The following is a 14,278-nucleotide window of genomic DNA, read 5'->3' as shown; positions in this document are numbered from 1 at the left end:
TCTGCTAGTTCTCCCTCCAAAAATGTATGTTAGTGAACTAATAGAATTTTCTGGTGTTCTTGGACACAGCATAACCATGGGATAAGTAACAGTAGAAATAATATTTGAAAAATCAGTGTTATCACTCCCATTCTTGGTCAATATAGTATGTATTTTGTTAAAGTAATAATTAGTTAACTCTTGACTCTTAGTATTTTCATATTATATTAATCCTAATAGTGTATTGTAGAAGCAGGTAAGTATTCATATATCATGAATTTTTTGCAGAGCGGTTTAATGAGCTAAATGACTAGATGTGACACAAGAGTTGGTCTCAAAGCTGAGACAGAGGCTTATTCTTAATTTTTTTATATATATAAATTATCTCAACTACTAATGATCCCAGATCATTCCAGCTCTATGTCTGCACATTTCCTTCTGTTAGATAATGAATAAATTTGGATTTTATTGTCTTAATTTTTTGTCATTGGTAATAACAAAACCAGTTACTTTGGAACTATGATCCTTTCTGATTTTCAAGATACAACTTTAAGAAAAAGGATTTTTAAAAATATATCATGCATGAGTATTGACATCTTCAATTTAGTAAAATGAATTATAATGCTCTGCTGACATGGGGTATCTGTGTCAATGGTCCATTGTTGTGTGGCACATACACACCCATATACTCACCTGTCTATTTGAATATCTGGGGGGGAAGGGGGTGGATTAATCTGGCTGAAAAATCATTTCTAATTAATATATGAAGGAAATGTTTATGATTACAGCTCTTGTGAAACATTTAAGGGCATTGGTATCTTAAAGACTCAGCCAACTAGTTTGGACTATTTCTTGCAGCACTTCCATGAGATAATTAGCCACTGGACTGTCATACATGAATAATAACTAGGAATAAACTAAATAGGCAAAGACAATTACTTTGAAATTATGAAACTTTGCAAAGCATCCATCTCACAAATAGTTGCAAACTCTATTTGTTACATTGTACATCCTTTGAAAAAGACAAGGTACCACAACATTGAAGCATTTCACAGCAATCAAGTATCCTAAAGCAGTTGAAATAGAAATTTTAAACTCCAGGAGAATGCCTTACACTAGATGCTTTTTAATGTTTTAAGTGGTTTGGAATCCTCTTGATTTTTACCTGTCAGTGAAAAATAACATTTTTATTGTATGCACAATGTGTACATTTTCTATGAATTAATGTTTCACGTGCACATTTTCCAACCTTGTAAGAACTAGAATAGATAAATTCATTTAAATAATGAATGTGGTGAAAATTGTAGTTATTTTTTTCAAAATAATTACGAGATATTTGTTTAAAGTCTACTGGATACCTTATCTGAATGCTTAAAACAATTCTGATGTACAATACTATATATAAAGCCCAATTTGGAGAAGCTTATAGTGTGAAATAATTATGAAAGAAAACTTACTCTTTTATCTGCTTGGGTTACAGTTTTGAGTAAGCATAATTGGGGAAAGTTTATTTAGTTTTTGAAGAAGAAATCGTATTTGTAGATTATTGTAGCTATGCACAATTTTTAGCATAACATGAGCAGAGGCACATAGTTTATCAATCATTTGTCAACCTGTTAGAATAGACACAGAGAAATTTAACTGCTATAAGGAGGTTTTATATGCACAGCTGTAATCACCTGGATATGTGTTGGAAATGTGTGTGGAAACATGCCTGCGCTTGGTAAAGACTAACACGAATGAAGGTCTCATAAAGGTTTACCTGAAAAACTGGCCCTACTTTTCTGCCTGCTTTATGTGTAAAACATACTTTCTAGGAAAAGTTTTCTTTATTAACAACCCTTGCTTGAGACCCATGTATACCAGATCTTGCCAGGTTTTAAAATAAAAATTAAATTTTAAAATATCCATAGAAATTAATTTTGTGGAAATAATTCAGTTTTGCATTTGAAAATCCAAACCACTATTTTTGTGATGGAGCTGTGCCAAACCAAAATGTCATTGGTTGAACTGAACTGAAACATTTCCCTTGTGCTTAGTTTAACATTAATTTGTATTTCAGCTGCTCTGGGTCTTAGTAGATCTGATTCAGCCATTCTTCCCTGCTGTTCTTTTCTGCAGGCTCAGTTCCTTGATTAAACTATATTTTCCTTTATGCATGGTACTTTGCTTTCTGATTGAACCTTTTTAGCAATCACAAAATACCCCAGGACTTTGATATCCCATTGGAATTGCAGCCCAGAAAAAAAAAATAAATAATAATAATAATAAAAAAAATATATATATAGGGATGAAATTACCTTATTAAAGAGACGGTGAAGTTTTTATGTAGTTATTAATATATTTCCAAGATTTTGCACCTAGTACAACATTTTTTAGACAATTTTCAGTGAAAAATAAAAATCTGGTGTGTGGATAAAGCCCCTGAGATTTGACAAAGTTGAAAGTGTTCTGCGGTGTCTAACCGCAGATTACCTACACATCGCTCATTAATTCCACAAAGCAGTTTTTATCTCAGTGGAAAAGCTGGACCAATTTCTACAGTTGTAATAGAAGTTCTCAGTGCTGCACATAGGGGGAAAAAATCTGCTCAGTGTAGCCCCCATAAGAGGGAATAGTCCCAAGAGGTAAAATAATACCATGATCTTTTCACATGGCTTTTGTAATGGAAATACTGTAGAGCATAATCTTTTGCAAGTTGCAAATATTGTGCATAAAAACCTTGCTCAGTCAATTAGAAATTACATCAGTGTCTTTAACCGTTAACTACTGTACTTTGAATTGTAGAAATGTTGACTGGAGATAATTTCTGGGGATTATTTAGTCCAGCAAGCCAGCTGAGGCAGGACTATCACCAGCACTAAATCAAGTAAGACACAGCTTGCTCCCTGCAAGTCCTGAAAAATAGCAAGGCTAGAGGGCTTGCCATCTCTTTGGGTTACTTGCTCTATGGTTACACTACGCTCCTTGGAGAGCTTTGTACCAGTTTACTGAAATGTTAGTGTCTATTACACTTTGGTGTAATAGGGTGTTTTGTTAGGATTTCCCAGATGTGTCTACTTTTGGTTTCAAAGCTCACAGCTTGGCTATTCAAATTACAATGTCTCAATCCAGTTTAGACCCGCAAAGCCTTTGCTATGTATTTTGAAATCTTTTCAGCAGCTGCTTTAATATTTGATTGGACTGCCTCTTTCAGCTCCAACACATAGGTAAAGATACTAGGCTATTAGAATGCTATATTGCATTCCGTGGACATCCCATAAAGATTAAAATTGCTTTTATTTTTTTCTATAGCACAAGTAAGGTTTACTTTTTTAATCTAGAAGTGTCCTTTGTGTATTTTCTATTTATTTATTTATCCTTTTTCCTGCCCTTTAACAGAGCAGGTACTTGATAAAAGATGGGTTTTCTTGCTATCAGAATGGAAAATAATTTCCATACAAAAATGAACAAATTATTCAATACTCATTTCTTTCCAGACTTTCTTCCATTTCCACATACACTGGAAAATATTCATGACTTTTTCGTACTTCCAGGTGACAGTGTCCAAAGTTAACTAGTAACTACTTTCAGCAAAAGAAACTAGTGCGGAGTTGTGAGAGTAAGTCATGGCACTCTACAGTCTGTAAATTTTACACAAATCAGATTCTGTAAAAATAATTATACCTAATTATTCTAAATAATTTTCCATTTTCAGATCTAAGATACCTACGGATAAAAATTCTAATGCTTAGAATTTCCTTATGTCATACACTTCAAAAAGAACTGTCAGGTCTTCAGACACAAACATTTTATTTCAGAACTGCTGTGACCTTAAGCATGTAGTGTGCTTTCCAAGTTAGACACTAGGTTTCTTTTTTACTTTTTATTCCTTTTTGCATCAAGCCTTCATAAGGCTACCTGACTTGGACATCATTCTGGTCCAGAAAGCAGTACAGTGGCTCCTTAGATGAGAGTGTGGAGGAAACGACTCAGATGATATTGTGAAATCTATGGATTAAGCAAGAACATTGCAGTGAGGGTTAGCATATTTAGCTGTTATCTAACTAGCATGGATGTTATTAGTATAGAAGACAAGGAGACATAGATGTCATGTAGACTGCAACAGCCTGTACTGACCCAACTGAACTCCATACCCTGTGTCATTACACAGGCTAGTCAGATGAAAACTGACATGGTTTTCTTGCAATTCTGCAATGAAATGAAATCAAACCATTTATAACCAGACTCACTCAAGGAAATAGTTTCTGTGCTGAGGCATCTGCCCCTGTTTACCAAGTGGGAGGCTGCTATTGAATGGATAGAAGATGCTGAAAATTGTCATGATTGCTGGAGTGGGAGAGATGGCAGGAAAGGGGAAGCTATTGACCATCAAGGTCCACCTATTTCATAACTCAGCTTTGAGAAACAAAGATGACTCTTTCAGGGGAGTCCAGAAGTAAACAGCCCCACTCTTGCAGATCGCTGGCAGTTAAACAGACAGTATGAAAATAAGTGTAGAATTTTTCAATACTTTTATAAAAAATATAGTCCTTGATATCTTGCTGTTACAAATAATTAATACTTTCTTTTACAGACATATTAAGGTATTGGTCACCACTGTCATTGCCCTTAGGAAAATCTGTTTGCTGATTCTGAGTCAGGACTGTCAATATACTCACTGATAGGACAGAGAAATTGCCGTGTAAGCAGTGAAAGAATTTAGCCTGAATTTTTCTGATAGTGAGACCCAAGCAGGTGAGAATATCAGGCAGAGGTGAGATTAATTCAGCAACTATCAAAGGAGTTAGGTAATGCAGACCAAAAATATTACTAGCAACCTTATAACTGACATTCTTCAAGGTTTTTTGGGGGGGGCTTGCTTATTCTGATAATAAAGTTTTAATTTTAACCTAATGTATATTGCTCTATGGAGAAGGGTACTCATTTCTTAAAAAAAGAAAGGAATGTATCACCTGTAGTAGCTCAAACCTTTTTTGCCATGATTTGGACTCCAAACACCTAAAACTGCAGTGCAGATTTCTAACGCTTTAGCTGACAGCATAAAAAAAAAAAGTCATTACCATCAATGTTATTGCAACAGCACATGGGATTGTAGTTATGCGTCAAGACTCTGTTGTCTTCATTGCTGAATTAACACGGGATAAAAGGGCTGCTCTTGCCAAAAAGGGTATTATACTCTAAATATAAGATAAGAAAAACTCTAACAGATGGGTACAGACTGATGGAGCACAGGGAAGCAAAGAGGGCATAGACAGACCTGTTCTTTGCACTGAATGGGCTAGAAGCACTAATGTTTCTAATTCCAAGCTTAGCTGCAAGGCATTTGGTAGCCTGGAAAAGGACAGTACAAGCCAGTTTTGTTAGGGAGCAGTAATGTTAAATGCTGAGACTCTTTGTGAAGTGACAGTGTGAACACCTCCTTAAAGGAGATGATTTGCAAGTGATTTATATACTTCTAATGATAGGCTTGCATTTTTATTTTTTAAATTATCTATATGTTTAGACTTGTATATTTTGCCCATAATCTAAAAAATAAATTATGTGACATTGGGGAAAAAAAAAATGTACTTATCTTAGTAATTTATTTCAGTTTAAGAACCATAAAAAGAAATCTTGGATTTTGTTGTTGGATTTTTTTTTTTTGGGGGGGACAAAATAAAAAAAAAAAAGAGAGAGAAGGTATTTGTCTTCACTACAAATAAATTCATGACATTAGAGCTGTGTATAAACTATTTCTAGTAAAAGAAAAATTTTAATTGAAATCATTAGCTATATATAGCTCTTTGTATATGTTGACTGCCATATCCATGGAAGGTTAATATTGCAAATATCCTCCTCTTGTCCTTTCCATGAAGTGAGGAAGAGAAAAATAATTTCTGATTTGCAAAAGCAGGAAGGATTTAAGTTTCCCACATTTCCAAATACAGCCATCTGAGGAATTACTGTTGATAAGAGCTGTACATGTTTGCAACAGATAAGGAAAGTTTCCAGTACATGTCTTTTCTAAATTTACCCACTCCTTGATAAATGAGACTGAAGGAATTTATGACCTAGTTCTGCAGGTATGCAGGTGCATTTATCATGTATACTGGAGCTTCTATGCAAGAGTACGTATAAATGTTTTGAGAATTATCATAAAATATAAAAAGGAATGTGTTCCTAAAATTCTTATATATAGCTCTTGTATGTAATATAGTCAGGTTTATCTTGGAATACCATAAGAAAAATCTTTATTGTGTTAAACTATGAGACTGTTGTGAAGGCATATTGGATGCTTCCTTACCAATATAAACAAAAGAGGTGTGCAGCGGTTTGATTTGTTTAGACATCTATGGAATAGCAGTTGTGGGTCTCAGAGTTGCAATCTGCAGCCTCATGTGGCAGCAAGGTAGTTACGCAACAGTGGGGTGAGAGGGACAAATCACCCAAATCCTGCCCAGTCATCCTGCATGGCTGGCCCATCAAACAGGACAAGTTCAGACATTCAGTTCCCATTCCACGTGACAAATGGTCCTGCAGGAAAAGTCCTCCAGTGATAACCTCTATGGTCATGCAGAACACCAGCTACCTTTTTTGGAGACTGTCCTGGACCTCCACTCAAAAGGACACATCTTACCCCTACCACTCCCTTTCCTTCCTCTCCAGAATATACAGCAGTTGCAGACATGAAATCACTTCTCTGGAAAGGGATTTTTTTGCCACATGGGGAAGGAGAAATGTAAGTAACTAGTTCACATGAACTAAATGCCATCTTAAGAAATATTTGGGGTTCTGACTGTGGAACTGTGTCTGGGCTGGTCCTTAGTGATTTTTCCACCCACTGGAAGAAAAATGTAAAGTATTTTGTAGACAAAAGAGAATAGGACTTCATCTAGAAATGTTAATGTTTGATGCATGAACATAGGTTCTGGCTACAAACTGGGAAACTGCAGCTGTTAGTTATTCAAATATGTTGTGTTTTGTGGACTATTTATGTAGCATTTTGCATTAGGTGGAAGAGGTGCAGAACTCCACCCTGTTCTTACTGGTGACTAAATATCGTTTAAAGATATATTTCCAACATTGTTTTCTGAGAAACTGTTAACATTACAAGTATTTCACATTGAGCCTATTGCTCTACCACTTACAAGCCATGAACATGACAAGGAGTGATCAACCAAAGACTTGGCATCTATAGTGCCTTCACTGGGGTGGATTACAAGTTTCCTATGGGATAAAAAGGATCTCTTCTTGCACTGGTGACCTTACAAACTGAAAATATAAATTTTTTAACAGACCACACCTTGCTGATGACAAGAAATTAAATGCTTTCTGCAAAGGAATTTCATCAGTATATCCAAGAGGACACCAGTTTTACCATGAGAATATAGAAATTTTGCTCTCTTATTCTAAGCAGTGATACTTGCAATTGGGAATTGAGTTTTGTCAGACAATTAGAGCTTAATCGTCAGGTTTCCAGCACTTTATGGGCTCAACTGTGTTTTTGTTGTTGTCAGCAACACTACAATTAGATCTTAGATTTTCTTTCTTTTTTAATCCCTTGATTCAACACCTCTCCTTCCTGAAACTACTAAATTCATTGAATATTTATTGCACCGTGAAAACTTCGTTTACAGTGAGCAGAATGGGTCAATATCTTGTTATCACTTTGTCAAGTTACATGAGTTAAGGCTCTACAAAATGTAATTATTTTTATGATAGCTTCTAAGTATATATTCAAACAGAAATACAACAGCAAATTTATTTACAAAGAGTATTAGTCAGCCTTATAAAAGAATTACAAAGGATGTCACTTTTCAAATTCAATCATTTTTTGGTAGACCTGACAAAGGGTAAGCTTTATATCTAAAAATGCTCTAATCAAAAGAAGTATGCATTTAGATTGGAAAACTCCACAGGTTTTAAAAGCCTTCAAAACATCTGTCTCACTCTATGTCTTTAGATAGTTAAAAGTTAAAAGATATCATTTCCTCTAGACCAGTGTCCAAGAAGAACAATGGCCAATGTACCTATAAAGCGTACTCCATCATTTAAGGCAAGTATTGAAAAGGAACCAGATACGAAAATAATCAGTTAACTTACATCCCTTTGACTACAGAAACTAATGGATCTTGAGTGTGCAAGCTCCATACAGGCAAGGCATACATGGACCTGTAATTTTTATCTTTGTTTTTTTTTTTTTTTTTTTTCTGACTGAACCAAATCCAAGTTCAGACTTTCTCTGGATGATGTTATAGATGCTTGAAAATCAGTGATAGAATTCCCAAAGTTCAACAGAGCATTGCAGTTTCATCTGACATAGGTTCAAATCCTGATTTTTTTTTTTCTTTATTTTTTCCATAATAAAGAAACTAACTAAATGCAAAGATATAGCCTAGATCTCAGGGTGTTTGTGTCTTGGGTTTTGGTTCATGCCCATCTCCTACTTAACTTGTTAGTTTGAGAAGATCCTCAACTTTGCTGCTCGTGAATCCTCATGTATAATTTTGGAGAGATGTGAGTTCATTAAGCTTTGTTTTTGAGAAGGAAACAAAGAGTTTTGAAACTTTCAAATATTTTTCTTTTCATTTTCAAACATAACATTTCTTGTAATTGACATCATTTGTGACTCCCCCAAATTCTGATGTTCATTATTTCACAGGTGTAAATTATATATATAGTACTTACATTAAGACTTTATTTTCATTAATGCATTAGACTTTAAAAATATTAACATCTCAGATATGAAGAAATAAAACTTCTTATAAAATTGGTACTCTCCCCACTAAAGATTTTATCTACTTAACAGAAAGAGACGTAGAGTACTTGTTAAAAAAAGGGTCATTTTTTTCCTCTTTGATTACATATTAAAGAAATTTTTGGTGTTTTTTGTTGTCTATAATGTCCAGGGGCTCCAGTCCTGAGGTCACAGAGGGCAGCCTTGAGTGGCTTTGTGTGCCCCTACCATAAGGGCTCCAGCCACACGCAGTTGAGATAAAACTGTACTTCACATAGCCCTAGTTAAGTCTATTTCTTTTCATGGCATGTCAAGTAGATGTTCCTCTAGTTCTGTCACACTATTAGTCTCATGCATACCCATGTAACATGTCATTCCAGTTTAACAAAGAAAATTATAATTTATTAAATCCATCATAATGAAGAATATACTCCATGAAGGACCGTATTTTACAATACAAAAATAAGAAAACACGTTTTTAGAATAAATTGTTTTGGGAATGGCTTTAATATTTATAGGCAGAGTTTCAGTGCTTGAGAAAAATATTAATGTCTTTATCATTATTTTTTTTCTTTCTCATTTTAGATCTCTACGGTTTGCATGCAAGTATGCTAACAAAATAAAGACCAAAGGGAGTAGATCAATGCTAACATTTCCTCATTGTCGTGCAACCATTATGCTTATGTCTGTTGTACTAATATTGAAGTGTTTCTAGTCTAAATTTCATGCACTACCACTTAACTTTTACTTATTTTGAATGCCAGCTAATTCTTTTCTTCAAATATAGCCTCTAGGCCAGGTCTGTTCCTCTGTAGCCTGTAACTGCTGATATGCCATATAGATGCACTTCAGGCTTCCTCTTACACATGTAGCATTTATTTATTGTCTTCATTTTGAAAAGAGCATTGACTCATATCTAATATGCTATTTGAGCACACATGATGGAGCTGCATTTTCAAACTGCTAGAACCTGCAGCTGGATGATATCTTCAGGATTGTGAGTTTTTCTGGTTTTAGTACATATTTTTTCTAATCTGGTTCACATTTTGTTTGTGACCTCATGCAAAAATGTCTGCCACATTTACAATTCTCCAGAAGCAGTGTTTGAAAGTATGATTGTTCCTGTCATCTCTGGGGATCTTTAATCCTTAAACCATCTGCTCTGGTACCTGAGAGCTTCTCCTGACATTACAGGCAAAATTCCATCATCAGTCAAACCTGTATATAAATTATCCAGTTTTGTAACAATGAAAGGGTAACAGCAATGTTCCACAGGATTAAGTAGTAGGAATGGAGGCGTTTAGTATATTAATAGTCTGGGGAAAAAATGCAAATGTTTTAGTAGGAAAAAATTGCAGATGAAAAAACATTTTGGCTAGACAGGGATTAAAGCAGCTTTGAGGATCTTTAGAAACAATTGAATACCTTAAATAAGTAATTGCCATGAGAACAAAGACAATGATTATTCAATAACGCAGAGTCATGCATACCAGAAAACGCAAAATTATTTAGTCTTCTTATACAAATCTAAATTTTGAATGAACTATATTAGTCAGAAAGAACTAGGGAGTAACTTTGCAAAATTATTTTGAAGAAATCTTAAAAGCAAAGCTAATGTTTTAATGTCTCATGAATGATAATTAGGGTTTGATAAGGTAGAATACATTCATTATACTGTTATACAAAATTATGATAACATCTCAAATAAAACATTAGCTCTGGTCTCCCCTCCTCAAATGCTCTATAACTATGATGCATTGTGAAGAAGCAACATGGGCAGTTGATGAAATTGATTTGGACATGTAAAATCTATCTCACAGAGTGTAATCATGAGTGCTTTTACAGAAAAATAAAATAAATTTAAAAAAAGAAAAAAAAGCTTACTTGTTCTAACTTGTTCTATCTTAGCTGCTATTTCAACCTAAGATTTATTTTTTGGAGGTCAATATTTCAAGGAAACAGAGTAGAGAGAGATACAAGCTAAATCTTGTCTTGAGATGAGTGGGATCTTTGCAACAGTTTTAAAATGGAAATACAAGATGATCATTTGCAGACTCAAATGTATGTGTAATGAAAGAGTGGTGTGATACTCCATGCAAAGCTATAGCTCCTGCCTGACTCTAGATCTGAAATCAGGAGCTATCAGCAGCGACCAGGGACTGCTGCAGTGGGAGCCAACGTAGCTCTCATATCACATGGTGATTTTCATTTAAAAATGCATTTGAGTGACAAAGGATTTAATTTCTCTTGTATAGTTTTTATCTTTTCCTTAATGAGCCTAAACCGTTCACTGCAATACACATTAGAAGACATAAAACACACGGAGTTCTGTGTTAAAAGTTATAAGCTATTTATATCAGAAAACTGTATGTGCTCCTGCTCAGGGCATCATTATTATTACTGTTTGTCCTGGTTTTGTTAAAAACAAGACCAGTTCTCTTTTAGTGATTTTTCTTTCAGCGAAGTTCTTCTAGGTGGCTGTACTTTTCTGAGTTTTTGCCTGCATATATTTTTCTCACATTCTGTCATGAGAGGGGCATGTTTGAGGAGTGGTGGGTCTACTGGGGAACTGTTCCTCCTTTCAGTCATTCACGAATGCTCTAAGAGGTACTCGTCATATATACCTCTTTGTACTTCCTGACACAGTAGCCCAGAATAAACCAGAGAGTTTTGGTCTACTTTTTAACTGGAAAAAATGTTTGTTTGTTTTATAGAATAAACGCTGTAAGTAATTAATGCATTAGAAAATGCAACTATTTTCTAAGTTATTGAAGTACCAGACAGGATTTTGGTATGTTAAATGTCTGGTATATAAGAAAAATCTAAGTCATAGCGTAGAATGAATTGCAAATTATAGGGAGTGATATACATGTTCAGTGCAGTGCAAGCACCACACTGAGGGAAGACTGAGTTTCTGGATGTCCAGTGAATGAGATAATGTGTTTTAACATCTGATTATGAAGTCTTTCATCTATGGATGCTTAAATACTTGTTTATGGTTGTGCTTGGGCACGTCCCAGATACAGATTCTTCAAGCCTAAAGGAGCTAGATATCCAATTCCTCCTGACTTTTCCAAAGGGACTTGATTACTTAAGTACTCTTCTTTCCTTTGAAAAATCTTCCTCTTAATTATGATAATCGGTGCTTAAAAATGTTTTCAAAGTCACAGAGCTATATTTAGGTAATGCTCAGAACCAGACAGGATTCATAAGGCTACATTCTAGGAAGCTTCCTCTGACTACAAGGTATATTTATTTTTCTCTTATTTGCTGAGGTCAGGAATTAATTACTCAAGTTTGCTAGAGAATCTGCTGGGAGCTGTGCTGGGAGCTGTTACCTACAAGAAACAAAAAAAATAAAAGACATGAGTCAATCATGCTATCTCACAACTATTTCCATTGGTTAATGGAAGTATTTAGAGCCAACAGTATCTTTTCTCTATCCCTAAATGGAAAAAATGTAGTGCCATCAAGAAAAAATCTGAGAAGTATAGTTGATCTGAAAGATCTCGCAGCATTTTAGATACTTTGGCTGAAACCATATCCTATATAATTTCTTCAAATGTCCATATTAGGATCATCTCTAACAGCTAAAATAGAAATTATAAGACGTAAACATGTCCTTATCTGCAAATCAGAGGAATATATTTATTGGTTTTTCACTTTCAAATATGCATTTTTTGTTCTAAATCATGCTGTCCATCTCTAAAGTTACCTAACAGTTTTTCTTTATGCAGTAGGCATTTTTGTAGCAATTATTAACGATTGCTAATAATTGATAACTGCTACTGTTGTAGCTCAGTGATGACACATTCATATTAATGATTAAGACCATTTTTCTGCCACAGAACTGGGCACAGAGTGCTCAGCTCGTCTCAGATACAGGTGTCCTAGCCAGAAGTTCTTATTAACACCTGTAAAATGCTAATATTTTATTTGGTACTTTGGTAGTAGAATTATATTATACATATTATAGGGACTTCTACTGTTTAATACAATGTAGGCATTCATTTTTGTACTTTACCTTTACTAGCAGTAGTGCACCCTTTAGGAACAATGGTGTTTCAGTAAGGCTGTGTGTTTTGCTTGGTAACCTTGAAACCAAAGTGTAAAGTAGCAACCAGTTTACGCATATCTATCAATTTAAGAATGAAGTCATCCACCTTTTCTAGATGGCACTGAAAATGTGCTAGTCTGAAAGGGAAGTCTGTAATGTTTCATGTAAAATTACAATAGGTAAACTCTTCTATTTTTTGCTTGTTTGATAGCTGAAATTGAGATGCAGAAACTTGCAATCAGATGCAATATGACAACCAGGAACAATGAATGTGAAATTCATTTAGTTAACAGAAGGCAGAAAGATGGGAATACAGAAGCCAAGAATCAATGTCTTTTAGAACGCTTCCAGGAGAGAGATTTTCTCCTAAGAGGCATCATTTCAGTATTTGGACATCAACTACAATTATTCAAAACAACTTATTTAGTTTGTTTCAGTTTTGCAGTTTTTCATATAAATGGGATATTTTCAAAACCTAATTTTGAACTTTATGATTGTATTCCTTTACTTTAGGTTTAGATAGACCTTTTTTAACTGTGTCTCCTCTCTGCTAGGCAAAGGAAAACGGTAGTGAACAGAAAGAGGACTGGGATACTGGTATTGGTCCAGTTAATTTAAAATAGCCTTATGATATTAATACTTTGCATCAAGGCAAAACCAAGGAGATTTTCATACACTTTCTTGTCTGTTGGTGAGGTAAACAATCGCACTCAGTACTGCCAACTTATGACAATGCAGAGTGCTTACATTTATGCTTTTGATTAATTTCACTGGCCTGCATGGAATGGGTTGGCAGGGTCATGGCTGCACTTTACATTGTTGTTACCCAGCTCTTTTGGGTTAGCTTTCTCTGGAGGAGAGTGTGCAAGAGAGTACGGAACCAAGGAGGGTGGTAGCCATGGCTCAACAACTCTGCTGTAGGTGGTAAATTCTTACAGACTTTTTCCCCAACTTAGCTGGAAGTGATGGGACAGATACTTTAAATCTGCCCCCTAGTTTTGCAGATATTCTATACAAAAGGATTTCCCCCCGTTCATACTTGGGTTCATCCAAAATGAAGAAATAGATGCTGGCTGAAGTGCAGAGAAGGTGATTCAGACTGTCAGGTCTCTGTTTTCAACAGGGGGACCCCCCCAACCCATTCTAAAATAAAACTGTCTGTCAATAACATTTTGTTTTGGCAGTTCTCACTGAGCATCCAAGAAAAATTCCCACTCTCCCAAGCAAACTACTTAATAGGCAAAACTCAACACACAAATTGACTATCTTCTTTATTCCCAAAATTTTTTTGTGAAGCATTGTGCTTATGCAATTCATTCAGGTTGTTTGTTTTCCGAAACAGGAACTGCATACTTTTTCCTGATTTGTTGCTTTGAGGGTTTTTTGTTGTGGGGTTTTTGTTGTTGTTGTTGCTTTTTAAATATCTATGAGGCAGTAGCTAATTCTACTTTCTCTAGCACACATAGACTCATTTAGCAAAATGAAAGATTTAATGAACAATTTAGAAAATACTTAGTGAAGCA

At 34.9% G+C, this 14,278-nt stretch overlaps 1 protein-coding gene across 1 annotated transcript in view; it reads left to right on the top strand.

Moving 5' to 3' along the window:
• The window catches only part of KCNH8 (potassium voltage-gated channel subfamily H member 8), a 190,592-nt gene that overhangs the window by 131,139 nt on the left and 45,175 nt on the right, over nt 1-14,278 (top strand). The gene's annotated exons all lie outside the window — the stretch shown is intronic.

This window comes from Patagioenas fasciata, chromosome 2 (genome assembly GCF_037038585.1).
Source record: "Patagioenas fasciata isolate bPatFas1 chromosome 2, bPatFas1.hap1, whole genome shotgun sequence".
Classification (NCBI taxonomy): Eukaryota; Metazoa; Chordata; class Aves; order Columbiformes; family Columbidae; genus Patagioenas; species Patagioenas fasciata.
The sequence above is the reverse complement of the archived record's forward strand: the minus strand, read 5'-3'. Positions and strand labels throughout refer to the sequence as shown.